This window comes from Bicyclus anynana, chromosome 14 (genome assembly GCF_947172395.1).
Source record: "Bicyclus anynana chromosome 14, ilBicAnyn1.1, whole genome shotgun sequence".
Lineage (NCBI taxonomy): Eukaryota > Metazoa > Arthropoda > Insecta > Lepidoptera > Nymphalidae > Bicyclus > Bicyclus anynana.
In genome coordinates, this window is record NC_069096.1 from 8286850 (window position 1) to 8301269 (window position 14420).

The following is a 14420-nucleotide window of genomic DNA, read 5'->3' on the forward strand; positions in this document are numbered from 1 at the left end:
TTGGAGAAGGATGCTATGTGTTGTATAAGGGGGGTTAAAATATTTTTTGAAATTATAAAAATTAATGTGAATATGTTCTAACGGCAGAAGTAATTACGATATTCGTGTTCACGGATCGATTCCCGGCCGATAAATTACAGTATCAAATTAATTACCAGCTCTGTAACGCTCTCAGAGGACATTCGCATCTGTCGGCAATCCATGATGTTACGGCGCCGAATTACATTTATGGGATTGGGTTTAGTGGAGTGGCATTGTTTTGTTATAATGTTATGGAAATCTAATGTTATTAAACGAGCCATTCTTGTCATAAACACAACATTTAAGTGTCTGTCTGTGATTCCTAAATAACTGCGTCTTATTTTAGAATTTAAACTATCGTGAGTGTTATTAATATTAATTGATTATGAAACACGGCTAAAACTCACGTGATATTACGTCAGAGTATGCCCGACTAGTTTCGAACCCATACGGGGCCCTTAGTCATGAGCTGGTTCTTGCATCGCGGCACGATCCAAACTCTTAAAAACATTAACTGCGTCTTAAAAACATTATTGAGCAATATTTAGGCTACTTTTAAACCCGGAAAAATTCATGTGTCCCGCAGTATTTTTTAAAAACTGAATTTCAACAACAAAGTCACTAGGCTGAAAATTTGTTTGTTTTTTTTTTGTAAAAAGTAGATAAATTAGATGCGTTAAAAAAAACAAAGTCATTCATGAAAAAGTCTGGCTCGTGAAGGATTTGAACCTTCGTCCTCCGATGGTCAAGAATATTTGTATATCGGCGCTCTAACCTACTGAGCTAACGAGCCTTGAATACTACGGGATAAATTTGGCTAGACTATCCTAAATATTACGTCATGCATCGTAAATTGGATTACTCATCGGTATAAAGCGTGCACCGAATCCAACTCGGCTGGGTAGCATTCGGGAAACTTCGCGATATCTTTTCTCCATAATCCCTCAGTGGCTGAAGACAAAAATCTTCTAACTTTGGGTGTTGCTAGTGATGACCTATAATATACCAATGGTTCCAAGACTTGTTCGCCAACAATGGGCCTCCTAAGAAGGCTCACAGCGGGCGATGGGACGAGCTATGCTCATAGTATCTCTGCAAGATCGAAATAATCGCGTAACCGAAAATAACTATTGGGCGACGAATTTCTGCATGTCTGACCAAATTACCGAGCGTTAAAAAAACATAAAAAAATATATTCTTAAAAAGTCTGGCTCGTGAAGGATTTGAACCTTCGCCCTCCGATGGTCAAGAATATTTATATATCGGCGCTCTAACCTACTGAGCTAACGAGCCGTTATTGTTACGGGATAAATTTGGCTAGACTATCCCAAAAATTACGTCATACTCCACAAATTGTATTGCTCATCGGTAAATTGAGATTTAAATAGATTAGGAAGGTGGTGTAGGCGTTGTAGCGCAAAACTAAATATATCTAGAGTATTAACGATTATTAATGAATTAAAAACGGACAAGTGCAATTTGTCGGACTCCAAAGAATCAAAATAAAAACCGTAGTCATAAGTTTTTAAAGCCTTTTCTGACACTTTCAATATTTTTGACGCTTTTCGCCTATTTGTCATCAAGGCTGCTCCTTACTCTCGTGTGAATTTACGGCGTGAATCACGTCGCAAATCATAGCGCTTCATCGAGACCTATCATTGTTACACACTAGTAATCTAAATTCAGTAGAGTTTCACGTTTGTCGCTGAATAAAAATCGATAATAATCGAATAACAAAACGGAAATTGACGCATATTGGAGCGAACATGGTTCAAAGTCATGAAGAATACGTGAAATCGTTCGACACTTACTGGAATGTTTTGCAGAGATGGCACGGATTTGCGCGCAATTCGCACGAGAATGTAACCATGCAACCATCGATCTCGTATTAAAAAGTGGATGCACAATCAGCGACCAAAAAACGTCCCCAAACACAACTTCTTGGCACTCAATTAAGTAGTCGCATTTGCAAATTCAACCTTAAACTCAATCCTTAAGGTTGAATTAGCTCTGAATTTGAGATTTCATTAAATATTGGGACTATATTTAAAGGCCTTTAGGTATAATTTTCTTTACCAACTATAACTGTTAAAACAAAATTGGCCAGTTTTAAGTGAAAGGTCTATGAGTGCAGCCGTTATTTCGACGATATAATGGAGATTAGTCGAAATTGTCACTTTACCAATTAATATAATTGCGCCTACACTATTCTACGTTACTTTAGGACCTAAATTACGTACACGCAATCTCATCGTACTAACAAGGAAAGAAAGTTGTTAAAATCGCAGTAAAACATTCCTCAATCTGGTAAAAGAATCTTGGATCTAAACAAACATAATCTTAATCTAGAGCCGTCGGCTAAAGCCAGACTACTTGTAGGTACGTACAGTTCCACATTTTTATCGCAAATGTAATTTAACATTCCTTCAAGCCACGGTCCGATTTAGATAGATATCAGGGTAGTCCCCGTCTCCCTAATAATTCCTTCCCCAAGGATCTGCATTGCTGACGGAGGGGAATGGGGGAATAAAAAATTGCACGATTGCCAACAGCTGAGCCGAGCGTGCATGTGCACTCCTTGCAATTTGATAAATTATTCCAATTTCATGGTGATGAAACTACTGGATGTAAAGGTTAGGTATTTTCAAACAAATTGCCGGCTGTGCGAAAAACATACCTACCCTTTATTGAATTTCACTTGAGAAATTATTTTTTTGATGTTGAAAACAAAAAACGTTTTCAGGTGTGAATTTTTTAATCGACGTCAGTTTTATTAGTTAGTTGATATATATATATTATATAGTAAATATTTTTTTTAACAAATATTCATTGTCTCTCTCCCATCCCATGTCATCTCTCTCCTAACATTTTAGCGGACGGGTATCGAACCTGGGATCTTTCGCCCTTGAAGCCGGTCCCATTAACCGTGGAACACAAAAAACTTTTTCAGGTGTGAATTTTTTAATCGACGTTAGTTTTATTAAAGTTTGTTGATAGTTATAGTAAATATTTTTTTAACAAAATATTCATTGTCTTTCTCCCATCCTATGTCATCTCTCTCCTAACATATTAGCGGACGGGTATCGAACCTAGGATCTTTCACCCTTGAAGCCGGTCCCATTAACCGTGGAACACAAAAAACTTGTTTAGGTGTAAATTTTTTAATCGACGTCAGTTTTATTAATGTTAGTTGATAGTTATAGTAAATATTTTTTTAACAAAATATTCATTGTCTCTCTCCCATCCTATGTCATCTCTCTCCTAACATTTTAGCGGACGGGTATCAAACCTAGGATCTTTCGCCCTTTTCGCCCGAAACGGCTTTAATTAAAACACGATACTGGATTGGCACCGCCTTCAAACTGATCAGAAGGTAGCACATAGATAAGATGTTATTTTTTGCTTTTTATTTTTAGTTAATTTTTGAGTTGGAAGTCGGTTGAATTTTTTTATTAATTTTACGTAGACAACCGACTTATAGGTGTATTTCAGTTAACTTGATTTTAACACGAAATTGCTAAACCGATTTTCTTGAAAATGAAATGGGACCAATCTGGATCAAAAAAAATGATTTTGAAAATTGTTAATAAATGACGAAGTTGTAAGGTAACAAACATTAAAAAAAGTAAAAAAAACCACATTCGAGTCAAATTGAGAACCTCCTCCTTTTTCATCAACAGGCAGATCCAACAATTAAAAAAATTACTGTTTTTTTTCAAAAAACATTATTAATATAAAACAGTTTACGAGGTTCATAATAGACGTACTATTTATTATATCGAATTGCACGGTAAAATATAGCATCGTTATTGTCTTCCAAGTTCCAAGTTATTGCTTATTGCATTTTCCATGATGCATCGCTTAACATTATGCACACTTAGGAACGTTCAGATCCTTGTTATGCTATAAAACATTATTTAATAAACAGATAACCGCAGGTCAGGAGCCGTGATAGCCCAGTGGATATGACATTTCGTTAGGAAAGACGTCCAAATCTGGTCCGCGGCAATGCACCTTTAACCTTTCAGTAATGTGCATTTTAAGAAATTAAATATCACGTGTCTCAAACGGTGAAGGAAAAACATCGTGAGGAAACCTACATATTAGAGAATTTTCTTAATTATCTACGTGTGTGAGTGTGAAGTCTGCCAATCCGAATTTGGACAGTGTGGTGGACTAAGGCCTAACCCCTCTCAGTCTGAAAAGAAACTCGTGCTCTGCAGTGAGCCGAATATGGGTTGTTAATGATAATGATGATGAAATCAATTATTCACTATTCATAATGAACTTCCACAAAGTAGTATTTAATCCCGCTTGAGTTAAATATTTTTAACTAAATTTAAAAATGGTCAGCCTCGAACTTTTAAAGTAATGAGAGGCAATAGAATCGATTTCTGTAATTAAAAGTTACAACAAACTTCATAGATGGGCAAACTTTTCAAAAACTTCCTTGTGAAATAAATTTTATTTTAGCAGATAGAACAAAAGTCGAAAGCAGTGAAGTTACGAAAGCAAAAGTCTTGTCAGGAAAGACTGGAACTTTGTAATTCAAGCGGATTTAAAGAAAAAGAGCATCTGAACTGGAGATCGAGGAACGTTAGGATAGAGAATAGGATCTCTTTGATATCCTCTCTGGCACAGTTGCTAACTGATTAACAAATGAATGGCCCTGGGTTCTATTCCCAATCGGTTTAATTCACAATTTTGTAATTCCTAAAGAGCCGTGATAGCTCGGTGAATATGACCTCTGCCTCCGATTGTGAAGTGGGTTCGAATCCGTTCCAGAGCTGCATGCCCCGGACCGGATGCCTCCAACTTTCAGTTATATGCATTTTAAGAAATTAAATATCACGTGTCTCAAACATGATGAAACCTGCATAAGAATTTTCTTAATTATCTGCGTGTGTGAAGTCTGCCAATCCGCATTTGCTCAGCGTGACATCTATTCGGCCTAACCCCTCTCATTCTGAGAGGAAACTCGAGCTCAGAAGTGAGGTACATTCATTTTATATGAGTCTTAAACAAACAGACAAAACGATTAGCACCTAACTGACTAACATTATATATTTTTTCCCTATGATTTACTAATATTATAAACAGGAAATACATGATTTTTGTTTGTTTGCATTAAATAGGCTCTGAAACTACTGAACCGATTTAAAAAATTCTTTCACTGTTTGGAAGCTACACTATTCCCGAGTGCTATGGGCCATATTTTATCCCCTTATTCCTACGGGAACGGAAACTACGCGGGTGACCCCGCGAGGTTCTGCTAGAGAAGTGTAAGAAAAAAACTAAATTCTATGTCGCGCTAGCTAGGAAGAGACCTTATTACGACGCTTTCCTGTAAGGTTTATAGCTGTTCTATTCTATACTATTTCATATACTTGATATCTCAGCAACAGCAACTAAGCACAGTTACATTTGGTTTGGATCTTCTTAGAAATATAATGCGACTTCTATGAGAAGGAACATTGATATAATACAATGAAATAGTTATTAGATAATTAATAGGTGCTGGTATGGCTACCCCGCACTAGAAAGCGCAGTGTTGTTCAACAGGTGGACTGACGACATCAAGCGAGTCCTGCAGTAGACGTCTGATATGACGATGATGATGAAAAAAAAAAAAAATGTACGTTTCAAAAAGCTATATTTTTTTAGCTTTTTACATACATTTATAAATACTTTCTTTACTAAATATTTCATTCTCAACTTTATCAACTAGATTAAGTCTAAAAACATCTTTATAAAACGTCCTAATAACAAAATGTACAGCAAAAAAAAAAACAAAACAAGTAATAAAGTTAAAGAGTATTTAATATTTAAATCGCGAGTAAAATACGAAGACATTTAATTGAATTTTTCATTCCGACTAAGAAGTTCAGGCTTTATTAAAGTCCTGAATAGGAGCTGTGAGAGGCAATCGTCCCCTCCATTTGCATCGCCGGCGTCGGGCCGGGCCAGTACCACAAAGCACAGGAATCCTCGAGGAAGGAATTCAATGCAGCCAAGGCTATGAAAGGACTCGCTTTAGATTTACATGCATCTTAGAATTTTGTATTAGGGCAGGGACTATTTATCAAACCTTAATCATATCTTTCAAACACTTTATCTGTATACTAGCGGACGCCCGCAACGTCGTCCGCGTGGAAATCAATGTAAACATTCAAACCCTGAATTAAAAAAAATTTTGAATCCCATTATATTTTGTATTTTTTTTATGATTTATGAACAAATTTTTAAATCAAATCAAATCAAATCAAATCAAATCAAAATCAAAACATAATGGTTTAAATATAGCCTAATAACTACTACACGCGCAGATATGATGGCAGTGGACATACTTTACGTTTTTTTTTCTTTACAAATTAGCCCTTGACGACAATCTCACCTGATGGTAAGTGGTGATGCAATCTACGATGAAATAGGGCTAACTTTTAAGTAGGAGGACGGCTGATATGATAATGATATGATGAAACGTTTTAATAAGTAGATGTAAGTCCTATATATTTCGTATTGATCTATGTGTGAGCTAGCTTACGTAAGAGTATCTTATATCTTATCAACATTTTGCTGACAATAGAAATGTAATCCGACATGAGGACGGTATGTGTATTGATTTGCCATTTTTCACTTTCACATTACCAACTGTCAGTTCCATTGTAGACCTTTATCAGTGTCAGTAAAATTGTACAAATCAAATAGTACGTGTAAGTTGTTTCTTTCAACTTATATTTTTGTTGTACCCTCTTAAGTAACTTGATTGGTAGTAGATTTCTGTTTGATGTTTACTTTTTTATACAATGACTAGCTGACGCCGCGCGGTTTCACCCGCGTGGTTCCCGTTCCCGTAGAAATACGGGGATAATTTATAGCCTATAGCTTTCCTCGATAAATATACTATTTATCACTGAAAGAATTTTTCAAATCGGACCAGTAGTTCCTGAGATTAGCGCGTTCAACCAAACAAACAAACAAACTCTTCAGCTTTATAATATTAGTATAGATGTACAAATAAAATATCCTAGTACTGGTAAATGCTTAGGATTTAAGTACCCGGGTAGAGGACAACACAAATACCATCAATCAACATAATTAGGGGTTCGGAAAGCCATCAGGATCATAAGGGCTCATAAGGATGTAAGGAAGTTCATGAACAGAAGGCCAGAAGTGAACGTCCAACGGCTGATATGATGATGATGATGATGATAGGATCGGATTTGCAGCATTGATCCACCACACTGCCCTAATACGTTTTTAAGGGGCTAATCTAATAGTTAATCATCATCCTTGTGCCCAAGGAACATAAATATATTCTATGGATCACCACTAAATTTATACAAATTGACAAGGTACTAAGTACCCGGGTAACTGACAACCCAAATAATTAATAGGCGGTACATCCCGCGGTTAACATCATAAATCAACACAATGAGGTCTCCGAGGAGCCGCGTCGAACGTTATCAGTCACCCCTCACCCCACACCCTCAATATTTGGGTTATTATCTGACATCGACACAATTCGGATCGCGCCGCCGGCGGACGCTATAGATCACTCGCGCTTTTTGTGGCTAAGTATAAGTATGCCGTGACAAACCGGCGTATTGTGATTAATAAAAATAAAATTAACATCGTCGTCATCAACCCATATTCGGCTCACTGCTGAGCTCGAGTCTCCTCTCATAATGAGAGGGGTTAGGCCAATAGTCCACCACACTGGCCCAATGCGGATTGGCGGACTTCACATACACAGAGAATTAAGGTATTCTCTGGTATGCAGGTTTCCTCACGATGTTTTCCTTCACCGAATAAAAAAAAAATCACATCATCTTAATAATATTATAAACGCGAAAGTTTGTTTGGATGTTTGTTACTCATTAACGCCGATACTACTGAAGCGATTTGGCTGAAATTTGGAATGAAAATAGATTTTTCTCTGGATTTAAACGTAGGCTACTTTTTATCCCGAAAAAATTCATGGATTCCCGATATTTGCGAAAACCTGATGATTTTGATGGTGATGTTTGTTACTCTTTCCAGTCTCGGTCACTAAACCGAATTACCTGAAAATTGAAGTAGTAGAAATTTGAAGAATTCCATGCGGACGAAGTCGCGGGTCCGCTAGTTATTACTATTATTACTACCATAAAACACGGCTCTCATGTGACACAACGTCGGAGTAAGCCCGACTAGTTTTAAATACATACGAGGCCCTTACTCATGAGTTGTTTCTTGCAACGCAGCGTGAGCTAAACTCCGACGTAGTGCCACATGATTTTTAGCCGTGTTTTTTGGCAGATAATATGAAAAACCCTCACGATTGTTTAAATTCTAAATATGTCATTATTTATTTTACTACTACTACATTATTAATTAAGTTTACCATAAATCGTGAGTCAAATCCATTCAGTAGTTCTTGCTTGAATCAGTAACAAATATTTATATATCAAACATTAAAACCATCAGGTTCTCTGCGTGTGAGAAGTCTACCAATCCGCATTGGGCCAGCGTGGTGGACTATTGGCCTAACACCTCTCATACTGAGAGGAGACTCGAGCTCAGCAGTGAGCCGAATATGGGTTGATAATGATGACGATCAATCGGATGTGCGCGAACATTACAGTAATCTAAAAAATTAAACGTGTAGAGCACATTGACGAAATAATGCTACGAGGCTACGGAGTAGCGGCGAGCATACTACGAGTACATATGCGTAACTCTAACTGCGTAGGTATACCTTTATTTTACGACATGACATGATGTCATATAATAAAAATTTTAATAAAAAAAATACAACCGACTTCAAAACCTAAAAACGTACCCACTAAACTAAAAAGCGAAAAATAACATCATAATATGTTCTACCTGCTGATCAGTATGAAGGCGGTGTGCTAAGCCGGTAATGTATTAATTCAAGCCATGTGAGAATATCTTATAGATTTAGATTTTGCAGACAGTGTTGTTTCATGGGGTCCTGTCAGAAATGGCTTAAATTAAGACAACACCGGCTAAGCACCGCCTTCATACTGATCAGCAGGTAGAACACACTATACACTCATATAATTTTCGAAAGTTCCCCTCAATTTCTCCAGGATTCCATCATCAGATCTTGACATGATGGCAATGGGACCAAATGGGGACTATACCGTTTCAAACAAAAAAAGAATTTTTGAAATCGGTCCAGGCGTCTTTAAGTAATCGGTGTACATACATAAAAAAAAAAAGAAGACTTTTTGAAGTCGGTTAAAAATTACTATAAGATTTCCTTTACAGTTTACGTTGAACACAAATTATCCCAATAATAATTTATTATTCATTCATTACGTTTAACAATTATCACACAATGTAAAGAAAAAAATAATTAATTAATTGAGCTAATAATTGGAAAATCTTTTTGACTGAGGATTATAGTCAGTCACTCAGGCGAGACAAGTAATTATAATGGTATCGCCCCGCTAGCAAGCAAATGGCATGGCCTTTGAAGGAAATTCTAGTAGCTACTTGTAAAGCGCTATGTATATTTGATATTTTCCATCTGACATTTGTATAAGCTCTTTAAAGGCCGCCTTTGTATTCTTTTCTTTTTACTTAAGTTTATCAACCTCAAAAATAACTTTTGTTACTTATTTATAGACAGACTTAAGCTTTAATGGCTCTGTGGTGTGGACTTAAATTTCGATACATTTTGATCGTTATGCAATGAAGTATAGTTGTATCAACTATATAAAGTTGGAGGGAAGTAATAATGTAATATTTAGTCATGTTAAAAAAACATGACCAAATTCTTACAATATTTTTTGAGACAGAACTCCTCCAGGAAATACTAACACCACGCATATTTCTGCTTATTTATGTATTTATATATTTAGTCATGTTAAAAAAACATGACCAAATTCTTACAATATTTTTTGAGAAAGAACTCCTCCAGGAAATACTAACACCACGCATATTTCTGCTTATTTATGTATTTATATATTTAGTCATGTTAAAAAACATGACCAAATTCTTACAATATATTTTGAGACAGAACTCCTCCAGGAAATACTAACACCACGCTTATTTCTGCTGCCAGGAAGCTAGAAGAAGAAGATATTTCGGTGAGGCATGGGGCAAGGGCATGATTGCATGGTGATTACATGCACGAAGTAGGTATTAAGTTGCATTAATACCTACTCCAATGCTATATATCTATACTAATATTATAAAGCTGAATGGTTTGTTTGTTTGGTTGAACGCACTAATCTCAGGAACTACTAGTCCGATTTGAAAAATTCTTTCAGTGTTAGATAGTCCATTTATCCAGGAAGGTTAAATGCTATATTTTATTTCCGTATTCCTACAGGAATCACGCGGATGAAACCGAGCGGCGTTAGCTAGTCGATGAATACATGCATGCTCTTTGAAATAATGCGCTGTTTATAATCGACTAGCTGACGCCACGCAGTTTCACCCTCGTGGTTCCCGTTTCCGAAGGAATACCGGGATAATATATAACCTATAGCTTTCCTCGATAAATGGGCTATCTAACTCTGAAAGAATTTTTCAAATCGAACCAGTACTTCCTGAGATTAGCGCGTTCAATCAAACAAACAAACAAACTCTTCAACTTGATAATATTAGTATATTTTTAATTGCCATCACATGGACCATCTGCTTAGTCCTTCTGTTATTATTATAAAAAAACATGCCTGATATTTTTGTAAACACATAAATGGATGACGTTTCATAAAGGTAAGCATAACCAAGTAACTCATGTGCATCTCTAATTCAGATCTAAGTACTTATCCGCTTAAACTTGAAAGGTAAGCCATCAAGATGCAGAAATTACTGATAAGGCTATTTCCTATTTGCGAATGATTAAGCGGAGATTAAGATTGTTAAACCGGATATTACAAATGTCGACGATTGCATATACTTTATAATGTTGAAAATGTAAACATTCGCGGTTTGAGAACTATAATGTACTATTAATATTATTAATCCTATTAAATATATCTTATCATACTAATATTGTATGGATGTTTGGATGTATGTTTGTTTGGATGTTTGTTACTCTTTAACGCCGCTACTACTGAAGCGATTTGGCTGATTTGGCACAAACAAAGGCTACTTTTTATCCCGAAAAAATCCATGGCTCCCAAAGGAATTGTGAAAAACTAAACTCCACGCGGACGAAGTCGCGGGCATCCGCTAGTCCTAACATAATTTATAAAAGTTTATAGTCACGTTGTTTGCCCACTTTGAACAAAACGTATGCAGCAATTTTGGATATTGCGTATAGTTTGCGCTTATTTGAAGAATAGCTTTTTGTTTTACTTTAACTTAAATTAACGTTTTTTGTTTATTTATTACATTTAAAATAATAATAGTATCTACCAATTCTACCAGACCAGCTATTGAGCCTCTAAAATTTTTTAATGTGTGTATGTGATCTTTTTGGATTTGACAAAGACTTTATATAAGTTTATTGGCAGGTAATAGATACCCAATTAGTTTTTATTGAGTCTGGAGTTCGTATACGAGATAGAACTACAATAAGAACCGGAAATAATAAATTCGGAATAAACGAATATCTCAGGCTAATTCAACAATAGCTTAACTAAATCTAATTTTTATTGTCTTACGTCCTGAAGTTTCACCCGCGTAGTTCCCTTTCCCTGGAGAATACAAAGATAAAATATAGCCTATGACATTCACTTATAACGTGGCTTTGTATTGGTAAAAGAATTTTCAAAATCAGTTCAGTAGATCCAGAGTTTATACCCTAAAATCTCACAAACTTTACCTCTTTGTAATATTAGTACAGCTTAGAACACGCTTAACGGCAAAACACACAAAGCACAGGGATAAGGTAAAAAACAACAACAAACGAAATTTTAGCTTCCTTGTTACGTAATATACCAAATTATCGAAGCCACAACCGTTTGAATTATAGGTGGCTGATAATGAAGTGAATTCGGAGGGTACGCGGATGTGAGAAATTGCTGATAACGATGTTTGAAGCCTCCTCGGAGACCTCATTGTTATGATTTATGGCGATACGAACCGTTGTGTTGTACCGTTCATTAGCACACCTTGTGTTTGTGTATTACGTGAAACTCATTCTATAATTGTGTTCTTACACTGAAATAATTGTTATTCGCAATGATTTTAACCTATTAGATTTGTTACAAATCTGTCTATACTTATAATAAAACTGATCGAAGTCTTTACATTTATTTGCAATTTGAGATTTTACTTATACCATTTGTAACGCCAAACGTTACCGTGGCATAACGGACGCCAGCGCCAACTAGATCTATACTTATAGTACGAATTCTGTACATTTTGTACATTCTGTACATTGAAGATATTTTGAAATTTTTTGTGGGACATTAATCGATACTGAAGCTAAAAAAATTTTTTTCGATTTTTTGTCTGGTTTAAGACCTTAATACGGAAAAGGATAGAGGATACTTTTTATTGCGAAAATAAAGTAAAAAGGGGCTATTTCAACCCCTTTTTGAAAGTTTGTATGGAAAGTCCTTTATTTTTAGAGTTACGGTTTTAAAATTTGTTCATAATTCATAAAAAACATACGAAATATAATGGGGTTCAAAAATTTTTAAAATTCGAAAGTGGCGAAATAGGGCTTTAAAGTTTACATTGACTTGCAAGTGGACGAAGTCGCGGGTGTCTTGTAAAAAATAATTTAACAAATAACTAGCCTCATCGTTTTGGGGAATTGCAGGTACAGTATTTAGAATAATAAAATATACCTATGCGAAATTGAAAATAAAAATGTAATATCTTTATAAAATAAATGGGAGTAACAGAATCCTCAACAAGCCAACTCGTCTCGTACTTGACCGGAAAAATTAGTTAACCGGTCATGCATTTTCATAAGGCGAGTTAAAAAAATATACCCACCTGCACCAATGAGATGTTATAACCACTGAAGTCATTTCTGTCCTACATTATTTATGGCATCTTCATATGGATCCACAAATAAAAGGCTTCACATATATATCAGTTTAAAATTACTTTCAACTTCTAGTATGATTGTGGAGACTAGTTGGTATAGATATAATAGTTAATATTAATTTATTCTTGTTATTTTCGTAATACTAATATTATAAACGCGAAAGTATGTATGTGTGTTTGGAAGTTTATTATTCTTTAACGCCCCAACTACTGAACCGGCTTGGCTGCAAATTACAACAAAGATAGATAATACCCTGGATTAACACATAAGCTACATTTTACCCCGAAAAAATCCATGGTTTTTGGGGTATAGGCGAAAAACTGTATTCCACGCGGACGAAGTCACGGGCGTCCGCTAGTTATATCTAAATTTGATATTTTAAACATATTATGGTCCTTATCTTCGTTATCGTTTTAAAGAACACAATGGTTTATTCTACTGTGCGATCCTCAAGATTTTCCAACCCTTAATTTCGCTTTTCAAATGAAATGTTGTTCAATTTCTAGAAGTGAAAATAGTTCACTGACCAGCACAATTGAGTAACACAATTTAATTAACACGGAACCGCAGTTGGTAATGGAAAGAAATAAAAGGAAAATATTGGACTGTAGAGTGGCCAAGATTGCCACCGTGTTAATAGGCTATTCCGAACCTTTTGCACGGTTTATTCAAGGGGTTCAGATTTTTATTCGCTTCTTTTTAACAAGTACGAGTATCCGTGCTGTGTCCGCTTCAATATTCAGCCATTTAAATTTTATTCTTTCCACGAGGATTGTTTTCTAAATTGACTCATCGTGTATTGACAACTGTGCAATTGGATACAGTACAAACCATTATTAGACCATCGTACAGTATATTTTTCACCAGTACAGTTATAATTTTAGTAATACGTATAAAGTACCAACAGCTGTGCATCTCAGTTTCGCCCGCGTTAAGGTTCGTTTATATCTACAGACATTTAGCGTGCCAGACACGTGCCGTGGCAGACAAAATAAAATCTTACACAGTGTTAATTACAGTGTTAATTAACGTATTTATATCTATCGTAACGCGGCCGCGCAGACGTTGACAGACACGGGTCGCACCCGGACAGTATTCGCGGAAAGAATATTTTGTCTGTGGGGTTCATGTCTGTAGAGTCTTTTTCATCAAACCTGAACTAAAATTGACAGCGCCTTACACAAATGACAATAAGACCGCCATTACCAAATGTCAATGAGCGCCATTAAGACATTAGCACCGCGTCTGAGGGACTTCTTTCATGAAAAGGACTTAAGTGTCTCTAGCAACCTGCTGGGCAATGTGAATAGACGTTGTCGGTGGGTGTCTGCCACGCTACTTGTCTGTGATGCACTGTGTCTGCAGATATAAACGAACCTTAAGCCGCGATTCTAACGATATCCATTCCAATATAGAAGCCACCGCAGTTTTA

At 36.0% G+C, this 14420-nt stretch overlaps 2 non-coding genes across 2 annotated transcripts; both read right to left on the reverse strand.

Annotated features, from left to right (window-relative positions):
* Positions 1-729: 729 nt before the first annotated feature.
* Positions 730-814, reverse strand: Trnac-aca (transfer RNA cysteine (anticodon ACA)). The gene is given in 2 exon segments: positions 730-765; positions 777-814. It is a non-coding gene; the product is annotated as a tRNA-Cys (tRNA).
* A 415-nt stretch (positions 815-1229) lies between these two features.
* Positions 1230-1314, reverse strand: Trnac-aca (transfer RNA cysteine (anticodon ACA)). Its single transcript is given in 2 exon segments — positions 1230-1265; positions 1277-1314. It is a non-coding gene; the product is annotated as a tRNA-Tyr (tRNA).
* Between the last annotated feature and the right edge of the window lie 13106 nt (positions 1315-14420).